Here is a 16,452-nt window from a genome sequence, read left to right as displayed (position 1 = left end):
CTCTCTCACCCACTGCCATTGTAAACAGCGTCGGAAAATTATGGCTTCGAATTACCTCGGTTACTCACCTCCGAAAAGTTAGTCATAATTCAATATAGTATTAAAGTTGAAGAAAATATTTTATCATAGAATGAAGAGGTCGACCATTGGTTGCCAACTTTTTCCAACAAGGGCCATGTAACTATATAACATTTATAAATAAATACAAAATAAAAACTTAAATTGTGCAAGAATTAATAGTCTCTAAAACTATTTGCAAAGGACAATGCCCATGAAAGTATGGACCGCCGTCCAGAGTTGCATCAAATTGAAACTTGTTGTGGACGATGTATAATTAACCAAATACTACCACCAAAAAATATTTTTTAGATCAGCACAAGGGTTCTGAAGTTATTTACCGAAATGTTACATAACCTCAAAAGCGAAAATATCCGACGATAGATTGATGGTCGGTTTTAACTGATAGTAGGTACCTATAATGTAGTTCGATTAACATATTCCATTTACTTTTAAAGATAGTAAGTAAAAAAACCTAAAATAATCCTAAAAACCTAAAATAATGAATTCCGAGTATAAAATACCGCCATTTTAATTTTTAAGAACAACAATCAACATTTCGTCTTATTTTATCTTAAATGGAATCCCCTGTTCAAAGAAACTATTCTGATCGACAAATTATGTAAAAAAATCAAAAAATAATTTTAATATTACTTTCATTTTGACGCATGAGAAATATCAGTACCAAGAATGGGCATTCTCCTTTGTGGATCATATTAAAAACTGCGTTTACGCTAAAATAACGACTGGTTCCTTGTTATATTTACGCGTCATTGACCTTTACTCTCAGCTAATTTAATTGGTGTTAAGCAAACGGCTACTTTAAGCAATTAATTTTCCGTCTAATGATTTGATTTTGGAAGTTGAACAAACATCTTTCAATTTAAATGTTCTCTTCAAAATCATGTAAAATTTATTGAAGCCGAAATGTCAAATAAGATATATATATTTTTTGTATATACTGTATATAGATTTATAATTTGTAAATAGTTAGATGTGTTATAAAAATAAGATCAGTAATAAATTAGTGTCAAAAATGTCGCGACGTTATTCATATGGAGCGGATTCTGCATAAGTTTGTATTCTAAGTTTTTAATACTATCTCTTATCTTAATTAGATTTTTCGGTTGCAATCATTAAGTTAATAACTAATGGAGTTCGTGTGCAGTAAACTTGTCTAAAATTAAGGTGCTATAAAATGAAAATGCTAAGGCGGTAGATAGATATATTCGCTTTAGTAACAAATATTAATAACACTGAGATTTTACCGTGGGATAAATTCAGTCGAAAAAATATAGTTTTAGTTCATTATCACGTGCTTAACAGTGAAGGAAAACATCGTGAGGAAACCTAGTACTCCTATGTATGCTGGGTGCTTTAAAAAAAATCAAAGGTATGTTTAGTCTACCAATACGCACTTGACTAGCGCGGTGGACTATGGCCTAATCCTTCTCATTCTATTCCCAGCAATAGCACTGTAATGGGTTGATGACGGTGGTACAACGAGAGTCTAACCACATATTTTTTTTTTTTTTTTTTTTTTTTTTATAATATAAGAGTAGCAGACGAGCATGCAGTCCACCTGATGGTAAGTGGCTACTGCCGCCCATGGACATCTGTAATCAACCCCAGATAGGATTAGATATTCCTACCTGAGGTCGGCCACAGATGCGCCGCTACCCCTGAGGACTAAGCTGGAACGCCTCGGAAAAGTCTGTCTCCCTTACCACACCCTTCAAACCGGAACACAGCAGCGCTTAACACTGCTGTTATTAGGTAGAAATAGGTGTGGCGGTGGTGCCGCCGGAGTCGAACCACAAAGGGTTCTACCACCTTTACCTACATATATTTCTATCACCAAATAAATACACCTTAACTGTCGAAAATTATCCAGCCATTTGTTAGATCCGAAGGTATAAAGAAAGACAAACATGATACGCACGAAAAACATAACCCTTCCTTAGCAGTCGGGTAAAAACTATACAAATAAATCGAACTAAACACATAAGACGTCTCACACAAGTACTTAGAAAGTTCTGTTCACGTGACAAAAGGCGGTGCACACAACGTTATTAATAGCTTTAAGCCCACTTGGTAAGCTGTAGTCATTAGCAGCCGCTTGCAATTGCGACAACGGAACGTAAGGATAACGCTACTGGGTTATCGTGTACTTATACCTCACGACACGACGCTTAACGGAACGAAGTCGCAACACTTGCTGCCTTCGAAAAGGTAGATAGTCTGTTAGGATGATGCAAGTGTCAAATGAATTTAGGCAGAAAATTAGGTAGATAAAAAACTATATTGATATAAAAGTTAATAATAGATAATGCATTTAATATGTAACTTTATCTTTAAGGACCCTGTAAATTTTTTACGAGTACAAAATTTTGGAATAGTTATACAAATACAAGTTTTAATACCTACTAAAGAGTATATTCATAAAATATAAGCATGTATAGTCCGCGTAAAACTGCTAGTCCGCTCTGAATATGGAAATGAATCGCGTCTCCATAGCAAATTGTATCACTACACCTGCTCGCAACAACTTCAGAGCGGACTAGAAGTTTGGCGCGGACTATACTATTGTACGTAATATAAGAGTTCGTTTAACGAAGAGTAACTACACTCAATCTAAATATCTTTCCTTCAAAAGTAATAGAGAACAAAATCAGAATTCTCTCAATTTATTACATTTGCAAATAACAAAGAAGTTACGACCATACGAGGTTTTCACTAGATTATAAGTTAAATGCAGTATAAAATGAAGCACGGGCTCGCTGGAACATTTCCAAGATTGTCTACAGAATATTAGGGTCATGTACTTTGTGTCCTTCCATCCCAGACTGTTAGAACACGAAAATATAGAACTTGCGTTTTATTAACGCGTTGGGATTTAAGGATGCTGCGTCAGTCTTTTCTATTTTAATTTATAATGCGTATTAAATTTTCATATAAATAAAATTGTCACAGTAATCGATTGGATTGAGTTGTCTCTTCTCACTATCCGTGCCCAACAGTGGGACAGTATGTTAGTCACGAATTAATATAGTTCATATTTTATTTTATGCATAATTTATAATATTAAATGATTTACAAAAAGTTGCCTTATCCTATCTTTATATAAATAAAAAATATTTAGTATCGAAGTTAATTATTCTTTTTATTTAAATACCCTTTCCATAATTTCGGTTGTTTGTTAATACTTTGGATTGTAAAAGATCAAATAGCCAGTCAATTTATTTTCCATAATCGATATTACAAGTTTAGCGAACTTAAAGGTCTCCGACCTGTGAGCGGATAAGCTATTTACACAGGCATGTCGTAAGCAAGTCGTGTCGTGGTCGTAAGCATCGAATGCACTCAAGCCGGTAGAACGTTTACGGAATTATTGACGAGGAAATGTGTTGTAGTGTGCACTTTAATATCATCAAGGTTAGTAGTGAAGGCGTTTCGCATAGTTGAGAAAATATTTCTCACTACTATGCCCCGTTTAGATCAGATCTGATTAATTGTCCATTAACTTAACTTGACTTGGTGACTGGAATTTTAATGTCATTTAAATAATTTTGCTATCAATTAAGTCAAATGAATATAGATTTTTGTTTGCGTGTCTATGAATTCTTATGAAATATTTTATTATATCACTTTTTTATTTGAGTCAAACGTAATAAACTCACGTTATTCGCTTTGTAAACTATTAACACACTTCATAAAGGAAGTGAATGTATTGAAAAGTGAAGTTACCATAACTCAGTACAAATCTCACATCTTCAAAGCGTTAAATTCAATGCCATAAGCAATAATGATAAATGGGCAATAAAAGTTGAATTTACGCGAATATTAATATTAATGTCTACTAATAATAACTTTCGTGTAAACGGAGCACTATTTCTCGTATAAACAGCATGTTTATCGCGATGTTACCATATTATTATATTTGTTGGAGCGAAAAAACGTTGGCAGCGTTCCCCGGCTCGTATACGCACATCGGAGAAAAATAAAATAAACTCCATCTACGTATCTACAAAGTATTTAAAAGCTATGCATGATATTGTAAATCCCGAGTTCATACATGTGTGGAAGATATTCGTAGTTCTTACATTTGTGGGAGAAGAATGACAGGATCCGCCTATGTTTTAGGATGTCCTTGCAATTCTGACGATATTAAAACAATCAAGACATATTGTATAAATCCAAGTTTTGCATTTGTAGCAGCTAAAGAACATAATTAAACTATTCTATGAAAGGAAAATATTTTTTTAGGTATGGACATGACGCCCTTCAAATGTAAATAACATTTAATGGCAGTTTTGAATCTGTTATGTATTTCAAGGACAAATTTGGATCGCCTTTAAAACGTCACAGATAAAAAACGTCAATCATATATAATAAAGGAAACGATAATGCTATAAATTTGATTAATTACAACAACATATTTGACTACTTAACTTCTACATTATCCTTAACCCATTATAAATTATTATCCCATTGCAGGGCATGGGTTTTATCAGAGTACGTTCCTCGCCTGCTTTACTTCACCGTGATATGAATTTCCAGCATACCTTATATTAAATCTTTTTTTACTCTCAACCCAGACAATATGCAGACAATAGAACGCTACAACGAGCTCTGTTTACACCGATAACAACATACACTTGTGTCCGCAGTTATTTTTGTATAACAAACAAATATTGAAGCAGAGAATGAACGGAAAACGCTGCACTTATTACGCATCGGTTTATCGGAGGCCCAAGAACTAACATGACTAATCCACTGACTCACGCGAGTACTAAATCAGTACGAACGAGGCACGGCCTTTCTGCGCGGTTGTTTTACGCTGTAATGCGCTATAAGTAAATTTTAATATGTTTATTTAAAACAATTTTATATTGCACGTTGTTTTAACGCTTGTTGTTTTTATGTACCGAAATGCACTTGTAAATTAGATTCTGATAATTACATTTATTGAATAGTAATAGAATATAATTATGTTAATTCCAACCTTGAGTTGTATGTTGTGTTATCTTTGTGTGTCATTACAAACTACATTAACTGTAGTTCCTTTGTTAGTATATAAACAAAGAATTCTCGTATTTGTACTCGATTTTTTTACAAAACGAATTTAAGTGACTCACGCAACTACTAAATCGATTTAAACGGAGCACAGGCTTGAGAACCAACGTTACGCTATGTGAACAAAGAAAAAAGGTATGAACACGGGCAATGACTACCTGAGAATGTAAGTCACCGTCCTAAATTGACCTACCCCACCTATTTAGGGTTCCATATGTGAAACTCTGTTATTACATTTGCGACATGTCTGTCCGTCTGTTAAAAAATTAATGGTTTTCGAAGTGTAATAAGTAGGCGAGTGAAATTTTACAGAATATCTATTATTTTGACCGCTAATAATAAAATGTGAAAAAATGTGTAAGAGAGCTCCATATATAAAAATCTTGTACCTATTCTAAGAAAATACAAACGTTATACTGAATGTGATTACCTATATTAGACTTTGAAATTAAATAACAAATAATATAAATCAGCAGAGTGGGAGTTGGGCTTCGTAAAATCTAAAAATTGACCTAAAAAGGCTTTTTCTTGGTAAAAGTACATATTTAAATATTTTTTTATAAGATTGAAGTAGCAAACGAGAGTGCAGTCCATCTGATAAGTAGTCACTGCCGCACATGGACATCTGTAACCAGTTAGATATAGAACAGGGTACCTGAGGCCGATCACAGCACTACTCCTGAGGTCTAAAATGACCTCGCACTTAAGTTCACATATCCACAGTTCCACACTCTTCCACCGTAACCGAAGAACTGCGTATAGTCCGCTCCAAACTGTCCGCTCTGAAGTTATTGCGAGCAGGTATTCATTCGCGATTCAATTCTATATTCAGAGTGGACTTGCAGTTTTACGCGGACTATACCTCTGTCGAACAATAACTCCTTTGAAGATATATAAAACAAAAGTTATGTTTTTTTCTTTACACATTAGCCCCTAGCAACTTAAACCAAACTGACAAACAAGGGAAAAGCCGGCATTGACACTCAACCGGCGGTCACCCCAACGCACCAGCTAATTGAATGATTGGCTCTAATTATACCACTCCGGGTCTTTTGTTATGCTAGAAAGTCTCATTGTAGACTGTAAGCTATGAGCTACAAGCTGTAAGCGATCATTTCGTTCGGTTCGAGACGGTAACGTTCGAAATTTAATTTCATGATTAAAAATACAAATTCTCGTCTCGTTACTTACTAATACGCTTGTTAAACTAGTATTACATAACTTTTTTCTGTTGTACGCGGGAAGATGAAAAAGACGAGACGCAGTATATTAAATCTAATGCTTCTCCGCATGACACACTTAAGCCGAGGCATTCTAACTTAGTCATTTCGATAGAAACTCAAGTAGATCTTCAATTTTATTGAAGGTTCATAATGATAACGTATATTTATTTATTCAAAAAGGTTGCATTGCAAGAACTGCACGCTAATATGTCGTAATGAAATTAAAAATAAAAAGTAAGTTGGTCGCTCCTTTAGTTCAAATAAAGCCTGCATGATATCTAAACATTTTATAATATTACGTTATTTAAACGCATAAGTGTATAGTTTGCAAAAATATTTATAGCTTGACTTATACTTACACTCTTTACTCGCAGTGTATCTACCAGGTACCTAACATTTGTGGTTTAACGGTCGTATACGTCCCTTATAATGCCATGGGAGAGTAATTTGTTAATATCATAGACCCTTAGTATTTGTACCCAGACCTCCATTACTCATGCAAAAATTACTAGTCATGGAAGCTTTAGGTTTTCAGCCTTTGCAAAACCTAAATGTAGTGTCATTGTTGGTGAATTTTGTTTTTTAGTCTCAGATTATAAAAGTCGCAGATGGCGTATTCAAATGTGATGTCGTACATTTAAAAGATTTGTTACTATTTTGTTTGAATTAAAAAGATTCCGGGTTCAATGTCGGTTAGGTAGGTAGCTAAATTATTAAGTTAGATTTCTGTTCTGAGTCTGTCTGAGTTTCTGTTCGTATGTTTCTTTTTTGATATGGCCAATTGGCCATGGCACCAATAACAAATACTATTGGGTTAAGTTTTAAGACTACTATTTGCGGCGAAACAAAACGTAATGATAACGTAGTAATACTAACGTCAATAAAATTGTTTTGGATATTATCTATGAGATAGGACACCATTAAAACTTTATCAACATAAAGATAATATGACTTTTCTTGTGACCGATGACCAAAATTTAAACTGAATAGTCTTAGCGACAAAATGTTCTGTATTAATAAGTGTAAGTTTTCATTAATTTAACGTCCTCTACATATTTTCATGTTCTAAGATAAGTGAACAAAGGAGAACCGGCGCCGATATTACGGTGGTCGTATTGTAAACATTTAAACAGAAAACGGGGTCATTGACACTTTGGTCCTGATGAAAACTTAGTTATTGAATACCTTTTTGAAGCTATTTACACGACGGTGGAGGGTAATGTATGTCGAACCAATGTATGTTACAGTCTTTGCCACGCCATATAACTCAAAGGACTTCATGGATAGCAATATATGAGGTGTCCTTTGAATATAATATCATCATCAACCCTTTACTGTCCCACTGCTGGGCAAGGGTCTCCTCTCAGAATGAGAAGGTTTAGGCCTTAGTCCACCGCACTGGCTAAGTGCGAATTGGTAGACTTCTCATACCTTTGAAAATATATTTTTTAAGAATTCTCAGGTATGCAGGTTTCCTCACGATGTTTTCCTTCACCGTTTAAGCAAGTGATGATTAATTTCTAATACGCACATAACTTTGAAAAATCAGAGGTGCCTGGGATTTTAACCTCGGACTTCTCGATCAAGTGCCAATGAAAATATGACATTATTGTGCTGATCTAAAGATTGACCCAGATGCTACTATAACAACTAAACATAATATATTTGTGTTAAGCACATTTTATTCATCATAGATAAGTAAAGATACTTCGCCGCCTTGAAATTGAATGAAGCCACAAAGGATCAGCCCTTTGTGAGTGAGTTATTTTTTTGAATTCTTGACAAATAAAAATCATTTTTAGAGAAAAAATACCAATAAATAACTAATACTGCGTAATTTACATCATAAATAAATAAGTATTTCAAATATTTTAGGGATATATTAGCAGGGAGACGTGGCTAAACTTTTTACGCAACTATTTCAATTCTCAAAACTAGTTACATTTTCTTGTTTGGAGTGAGTAATCTTTACTAATCTATGATCTCGATACCTACCTACCATTAATTTAGTAGTATTTTTTAGCATTAATGTTAGTAAATAAAATATTCTTACTTTTAAAAATTACTTAACAAAATCAGAATTTTGAGCTGAAATAAAAACCTAAGAAATAGAGTTAGATATATTGCAGTCTGCCTAATATTGTGCAAGGTCAGTAACTGGCTCCTGGCACAGCGCCCAGCAACCACAGTGACCTGGTCTGGCCATCCAAAAACCTAACTTAGCTTAGAGACCTTAGGGCCTAATTTATAACATAACCGCTCATTGGATTTATATGGCAGTGGAAAGATAAGTCTCTTTTCACGTCATTTGGAAGGAAATGGTGTGTTCAAAGTAACGCTTAGGGCCGTTCATAGACAAGCTGGTTTGTGATTTAATTGCCGGAAATATTAAGTAGCAATATTTGATAAATATTGTTCATTTATTTAAATTCATTTAGTTAAATTCTCGTGTCACAATGTTAGTTACCGTACTCCTCCGAAACGGCTTTACCGATTTTCACCAAATTTTATATGCCTATTCAGTAGGTCTCAGAATTGGCTACTATCTATTTTTCATACCTCTAAGTGATAAGGGTTGTTCACCCTTAACATTTTTTTATTTATAAGGCAACACAACGTTTGCCGGGTCAGCTAGTTATAATAAAAAATGTTAGGGCCAATATATAAGAAATTGACGCCTTCTTTATCCCCACAGGTAAATACTCGTAGTCTAAGACTTAGGCTGATAATAATCTAGACACCTCCACACAATATTCGGAAAATAAAAATAAAGGTCTGGAAAAATTCAGGAAATATTTCGGAAATAATAGTCTAATCTCTTCGCACTAAATTTGTGTGTAAAATTTATATTTAATTTCAAAAAATCCAACTTAGTCCTCAGGAGTGGTAAGACACCTGTCGTCAACCTTAGATAGGATTTTAATCCTATCTATGGTTGGAGTCTACTGCAGTAGCTGACAATCAGGTGTACTGCATGCTCGTTTGCTATTCAATATTAAAAAGACTCAGTAACTTTGTAAAAAGATCCAAAGTTCTTTTATAGCGGAAAAGTACAATAGGAAGTAAATTGTATGGTGCCGGGTAAAATGTTTTACATTTTCTTTGGGAAGCTCTTTCGGTTTTCTTATTGAAAGACATGGCGTTTCTTCTTGGCGTTTACTTCCTTGTGTTATGAATTTAAATTTTAACTAATAAATAAACGTCTGTGAGTTCAAAGTAACTGCAATTTAGGTACTTTTTAGTTAAGTTGTAAAATATGAAGAGTAAGAAGAAAACAGCTTCTCATTTTTCATATTTTACAAATGTTGTTATGTCATAGTGATGTGTGACATGTGTGTGTGTGTGTTATTATGTCATGTACTGCATGATTAATTCCCGGGTTCGATTCTAGGTCAGACTTAGTACGAATTAAGTTAGTATGAATTTTCCAAATATTCTTCTAGGTACTGAAAGTTTTCAAGTTTCAAAAAAACAATACAATCGGCGTTAAAATTTCGAATTCAACAAACAAAACAGCCGACTTACATTTATATGAAAAAGATATAAAAAGTGATAAAGAATACGAGGTCTTATGAAAAAAGATATCCGAAAAGGCCTTAAAAGATCCAAAAGATATGTTAGAGTCCATTGTTGTTGATAAGCCAACTATCTCTCCATACGATAATCAATCAACCGAGACGAAGGCTTTGCATTTCATTACACGAACTTGAAGGGCTCGGGCTAAGGGCAAGTTCAGACGTTGTCGGACTTTCGCTGTCCTTTTTTTCTAAAATTAAGTGAGGTATAGAATATGTAGTATCAGATTATATGTGGATTACATGGAAGAGGGCATTCTTAGTTGTGTTTTTAAACCACGCAAAAGATGTCCGACGAGTTTTAAAGCCCAATCCTATGGAAGCCACCGGCTACTCAACGGCTCAATCTAACAGAAATATCCAATGTTGCTTAAGTTAAATATTACTAGACATACCTATTTTATAGATTTTTTCTGATATGATAGGCAATTCTCGGTAAAAGTTTATCGACAAAAATAAGTAAAAAGTTCAGAAATTCAAATTCATGAAGTTTTCAACTCAACGTAAGTTAATTGTGGTCCGAAATAGTGTGCTTATCATCAGGCTTATACAAACATATTAGTTATACTATACTTTTAACTCATACCTTTTCATTTTAATGCCTAACATGAGTAGAAAAGTTTAAACAAGAAATACCGAATTATAGGTAATTCAACAAAAAATGTAACTATTGTATCACGCGGATCATGGCCGAGTAAGTGTGACGATGCCTTACACCCGAAACGAATAAACTTTTTTATTTGGCAGTTCTCGTTTCTATTGTTAAAAGGTTAAGGTCTGTAATCAATTGGAATGTAACGCTTTGTGATGTGAAACGTTACAATGGGTTTTCTTAAAACGTATGTAATGTTTCCGAATCAAAAATGGGCGGAAATACTTATAAAATTTAAATTAGTTTTTTTTAAATGAATTTCATATTTCATACAATTGTATCATTTTATAAGGATTTCAAAAGGCGGATACTAATGTGGTTCAACAGAGGAGGTACCACCGTCACATTTATTTCTTGTAGTTTTTGCGTTTCGGTGGAAGAGCTTGGATGCCAGCTGACGTATGTGTGAGGCGACCATCTTGGTCCTTAGAAGTGTCAACGGATCTGTCATTGGCTTCAGGTAGAACGCCTGTTCTATATGGGGTTGGTTACAGATGTCCATGAGTGGTGACTTACCAAGTAGACTGCATGTTCGGCTTTTACTTCAATCTTATAAAAAAATGAAAAAATGCCGTCGCCCTCAAAACCGGTTAGTGCCTTATTTTCTCCAGGTCCATTCGACGTCAACCCATTAACGTCCCACTCCTGGCCACGGGTCCCCTCTCATAATTAAAAGGATTGGGCCATAGTCCACCGCGCTGGCCAAGTGCGTATTGGTAGACTTCACATACCTTTGAGATTTTTTTTAAATCACGTATGCTAATTTCTTTGGGATTATTTTCTAAACCGTTAAATCAAGTGACGATTAATTTCTAAATTATAAGGTTTTCTTTAGATCCCTTAGGGGGTCGTTATGGGTCTCCAGTTCCTAGCACGCGTTACCATTTGAGAAACACTGGTAGCGTAGAACCCATATGTATTAAGGGTATGTAACCATGTTGCTATGCGGTAACCCTTTGTTTCTATGTAAAGGGTGGAAACTGGTGTCAATGCACTTTTGTTACATAGCTTATGCGTTGGGTGTTTGGTAATGTACCCTTAGTGCTTTGTAGTTTCAATTCTGCTCTTCTACGCCTGAGGTTCAGGTTCTAATCCAAAATTGAAACTTACGTTAATTTAAGATATTAAATTATTATTAGAACGATTTTTAATTTAACAACATCTTGAATAGGTAGGTTAAATACGGCATCGTAATCTAATGGTCCGAGGTTCGAATACCGGGCAACTCTTTTTCAAAGTAATGTGCGTACGACAGAGGAACATAGCGAGGTGTGTAACCGGGATTCGAACCCAGGACCGGAACAGGATTATGAGTCCAATTTTCATACTAAGTATGTTCGAATAAATGTTATTCATACATTATCCCATACAGAATTATGGTATGGCCATTATAAAACAAAATGTACTCGTACAAGAAACTCCAATTATATACTTTGCCATTGTTCTAACTATACTAAAATAACTATTGCTACTTTACTCATTAAAAGTTTTATTGTTATAAGGCCAATAACATTAAATGATATCGTCTTCAATTTAAATTTTCCGTTATCCGTATTCAGTTGTTTATGTAGTTAAATAAGCCGGAAATAATAATGGATGAGTAGTGATGTGGTTGAGAGTACTGATTTAGAAATACTATTTATATATTACTAGCTTTTACGCGCGGATACGCTCGCGTTCATAGGTATTTCTCTATATATCCCTCGGGAACGTACTTTTTTTGGTATATTAGGTTCCCTATGTCCTTTTCTGAACCTCTGACATTGTGTGTCCAAAATTACATGAAAATCGGTTATGTAGTTAAAGCGTAAAATTGTAACAAACAGACAATCAAACAAACAAGCAGTCCCATTTGTAATATTATTATTAGGTAGGATATTAGGGAAAGTGAGCAGAACTATTTGTGGTTTGACAGAAATAGGTAAAACTGTTCTGCTTTGAAGGATGTAGTACGGCAGGTATACTTCTAAGCGATGTTCCAATCGAAGGTAAATTTGAAGGTAGAAAACTATGGTTCGACTTCGGAGGCACCACCGGCACACCTATTTCTGCCTAATAACATAATAATATCTAATTTTCAATTTATAGTTAGCTGGCATACAACGCTTATGCAATTATTTATTCAATATTACATTGGAAAATTAATTTTTAAGAACCAATGACATTTTATACTAGTAAGAACCATAAACTTTAATCAATAATTATTTTAAGCACTTTCAGAAGCGAACATAACTCTCAGGCGGCAATAGGTATATCGTAAATAGAATTAAATGAAAAGAAGTTGTTTATTATACAAGTCATATTAATTTACAATTACAACATAATTTGAAACCTTAGCGGTAATGCAATATAATATTAATTACTACTTAATGATGTTTTGTTACTATGCGGTGTAATATTTGTTTTGCATGAGAAGGATATATATATTATAATGTAGGAGTAGCAGACAAACATGCAGTCCACCTGATAGGATTAGATATTCCTACCTGAGGTCGGCCACAGATGCGCCGCTACCCCTGAGGACTAAGCTGGAACGCCTCGGAAAAGTTTGTCTCCCTTACCACACCTTTTAAAACGGAACACAGCAGCGCCTAACACTGCTGTTATTAGTTAGAAGTAGGTGTGGCGGTGGTGCCGCCGGAGTCGAACCACAAAGGGTTCCACTATCTTCAAGCATCCACCTTTACAATTACAACATAATTTGAAACTTTACCGGTATCGTAATATAATATTAATTACCCTTTATGATGTTTTGTTATTATGCGGTGTAATATTTGTTTTGCATCAGAAGGAGAATGCAATCCAATTGATATATTTACTCCATGGATATCCTTATCCTTTCTAATATTATAAATCCGAAAGTAACTCTGTCTGTCTGTCTCTTCTTCACGCCTAAACCACTGAACTGATTTTAATGAAATTTTGTTCAATGATAGTCTGAGACCCGAGAAAGGACATAGGATAGTTTTTATCCCGGAAATCCCACGGAAACTACGGATGGTGATCTGAGATTGATTAATCGGAGAATCGATCTTTTGGACCAAAAAGTCGATTGTTTTAATCGTTATTAGTAAGGATTGAATCGTAAACTATGCATTTGATCAAGTGATGATCTTTAGTAAAGTTGTTGTCCATGAGCCCACGAAGGTTTCAGAGTTGGTACGATCAATTTTCGCCAGATGACGCCACTTTCCTTCCAATGAGGGTACGAATTTTCAGTTTTATGTATGTTAGTATGTTATATTATTTTCTTTTAAACGCAGGCGAAGCTAATATTTGTATTATGGCGAATATTTGTAATAAAACCCAAAGATCATAGTCCTATCAGAGGTGGGTCACAGTACCGTCGTGCACCTAAGGACTAATCCATTATTAATAATCAACCCATCCAATGTTGTAGTACCAAATATAGACATATGATAATTTGTGCATACTAGAACTAATCATATTCTATCTTTGTTAGAAAAAATTGACAGATTGAATATTAATAACAGACGTAAGTTGGAACATTTGTTGTAAGTGCTTGCCTTATGATACTTTAAAGAACACAGCAGCACCTAACACTTCGGTTATGAAAAATAAACAGGTGTGACAGAGGTGCCTACGTCTCTTTCTATCTTACTTGAGGGAACACCAGGGACAAATTTTGATGTATTTTCTGGTGGTACCTATATTCATTCGGTCCTGTTATCACTAGCAATTGAGCCTTATCAGCTGAGCACGTAACTACTCCAGGCATCCGTCAAGGGAACCATATTAAGCAGTGTTACTAGTAAATTACTAGCAAGGCAGTAAATTACTAGTCAGCCAGTAAATTACTAGTAAGCCGGTAAATTACAAATTTTAGCAAGTAATACAATTTCGTCACACACCTCGTAATCTTAAAACATGACTTCGTGCATAATTCATTATCAAGCAAAAAATCTATAGATTCGCAAGTAACTTGCGCAAAATGATTAATTACTGTAATGGTAACATTGATATTGATCGCAGTTTTGCAAATTACCCGAGTTAGAACAATAGAATAATAATAAAACATTACGAAACGCTTTTACAGGCAATGTCAGCGTTCAGCCATTATTTCGTAACAATTATGTACACATTTTACATTACATTACACATTTACAACACAAAAAATACACACGCACACAGATAGTGTTCGAAATTCGAATTTCCAGTCACGTATGCCGTTTATGCATTTAAAAATAAATATGTAAGTTTAACGTAATTCCTAGACGCAACAGGTAACGTTTCGGCCATTCGAAAGGCCTTAGTTATCAAATGTCAAACAAAAGGTTACAAATTACATAAGTTACAAAGCCTCCCCACCATTTGATATGCAACACAATTGTTAATTACATGCGAGACCGCAAACTAGCTTACGTAAGTCACAGGTGAGCGTGGCACAAAAAAATCGCGAACTACCTACTTACAATACGAAAAATTAAGGTCACTGACCCAAAATGGGAAAACGCTTCGCGGAAACCTAATCTCGACATAATCGCGATTAGTCATGCGTACACTTTAAATTTTAGAGCGGTTACACCATAAGTAAACTTAACTTGTAAGTACATACCTGTATTCGATGCTCACAAACGTTCACCTTAACCGAATCTTTACACAAGTCAACGGCTCCCGATCAAACCGAACAGTTTATCTGAAAATAGAAACGAACTTTATTAATGTACCGCCCTCCGGATCATAACTACCCGTATATTTAGAGGCCCTACCGGACGGGAGTCGAAAAAACAAAACGTAACGGCCATTAATAAAGATGTAAACACTTTGGAACGCGCCGAGAAAATAGAATGGGTTATTCCTTCCAGATACGCACCGATACACGGTCAACACAGTTCTTTTATGTCCACAACGTTTTAACGCACAATGGGATACCCGGTCGTTCCGAGCAAAACTAGTTTATTTTTCCGATCGCGTTGAAGAAAACGGCTAGCGTCCGGCCCGAGCAGCGGTCGGCGCGAGACTGAGTGAGTGTAGCGTAGCGCCCTCCTCCGCCCCGTCGCGGGTGTGTGAGTGCTTTGTGTGTGAGGGTGCGCCCTGCGCCCCGACAACCGTTTATTTATTTTCGAATACAGGGTGAACAAAGTCCTCAGTGCACACAACCGATATCACAGACTAAAAATTATCGTTTATAACTAGATAATTCAATGCGAACGCACAATACAAGGATGTGGCAGACAATGTCGTTAGTTTCAAACGACCGTGAACCGACACGTCAGTCGCGGTCATTGCCACGGACACTGGTATAAAAATACGTCACAGCATCTGTTACGTTTTATTATTTATACGATTTATACAATCTTTATTAATATGTTAGAATACATTAACGCTTTGATTTCAACGTAGACAAATTGCTTGGGAAAGACGTTTTTTTCGTTGCGTAAGATTTTTGATATTATTAGTTTAAACCCAGCTACTAAGTAAATATATTATATAATTTATTAAGCAACCTTTTTTTAAACCAGTTTGTTGAAGTAAAATTATGTGGTCGTTATAATATAAAACTTCGTGGTTAGACTGGTGGTACCACCGCCACATCTATTTTTGTTTTATAGCAACAGCTTCACGCTACTGTTCTGATTTAGATGGTGTGATATGAGGCGTTCCAAATTAGTCCTTAAGGACATTAACACATATGTGTACGTAATTAAGTAGGACTTTTCTATTTATAGCATTTTCTAACAAACGAGCACCTGACGGTATTTGGTCTTGTCACCTGTACGTCGGTAATAAAACACTGATAATATTGGTATTATATTGATAATATACTTTAGGCCTAAAGGAATGTCTGTAGATATATCTGCCTTACCAAACGCAAACAAAAATAAAACGCTTAAAACAATTTATAAAG

General features: G+C 35.0%; 1 protein-coding gene across 4 annotated transcripts in view; it reads right to left on the bottom strand.

The window, feature by feature from the left end:
• Positions 1-16,452, bottom strand: part of brat (tripartite motif-containing protein brain tumor) — a 636,751-nt gene that overhangs the window by 233,512 nt on the left and 386,787 nt on the right. For 2 of the 4 annotated variants that reach the window (XM_073089638.1, XM_073089635.1), the window contains exons 1-2: positions 15,418-15,578; positions 15,160-15,240 (exon numbers count right to left, since the gene is read on the bottom strand). The gene's annotated coding sequence lies outside the window, so the exon portion shown is untranslated. Of the gene's footprint in view, positions 1-15,159; positions 15,241-15,313; positions 15,579-16,452 lie in introns of those variants that run through there. The other 2 variants (XM_073089637.1, XM_073089636.1) reach the window with 2 other exon arrangements.

The sequence above is a fragment of the Epargyreus clarus genome, unplaced genomic scaffold (genome assembly GCF_041222505.1).
Source record: "Epargyreus clarus isolate Ecla_fem2 unplaced genomic scaffold, WU_Ecla_fem_2.2 ptg000029l, whole genome shotgun sequence".
Lineage (NCBI taxonomy): Eukaryota > Metazoa > Arthropoda > Insecta > Lepidoptera > Hesperiidae > Epargyreus > Epargyreus clarus.
Note: the sequence above shows the minus strand (reverse complement) of the source record. Positions and strands in the feature narration are given on the sequence as shown.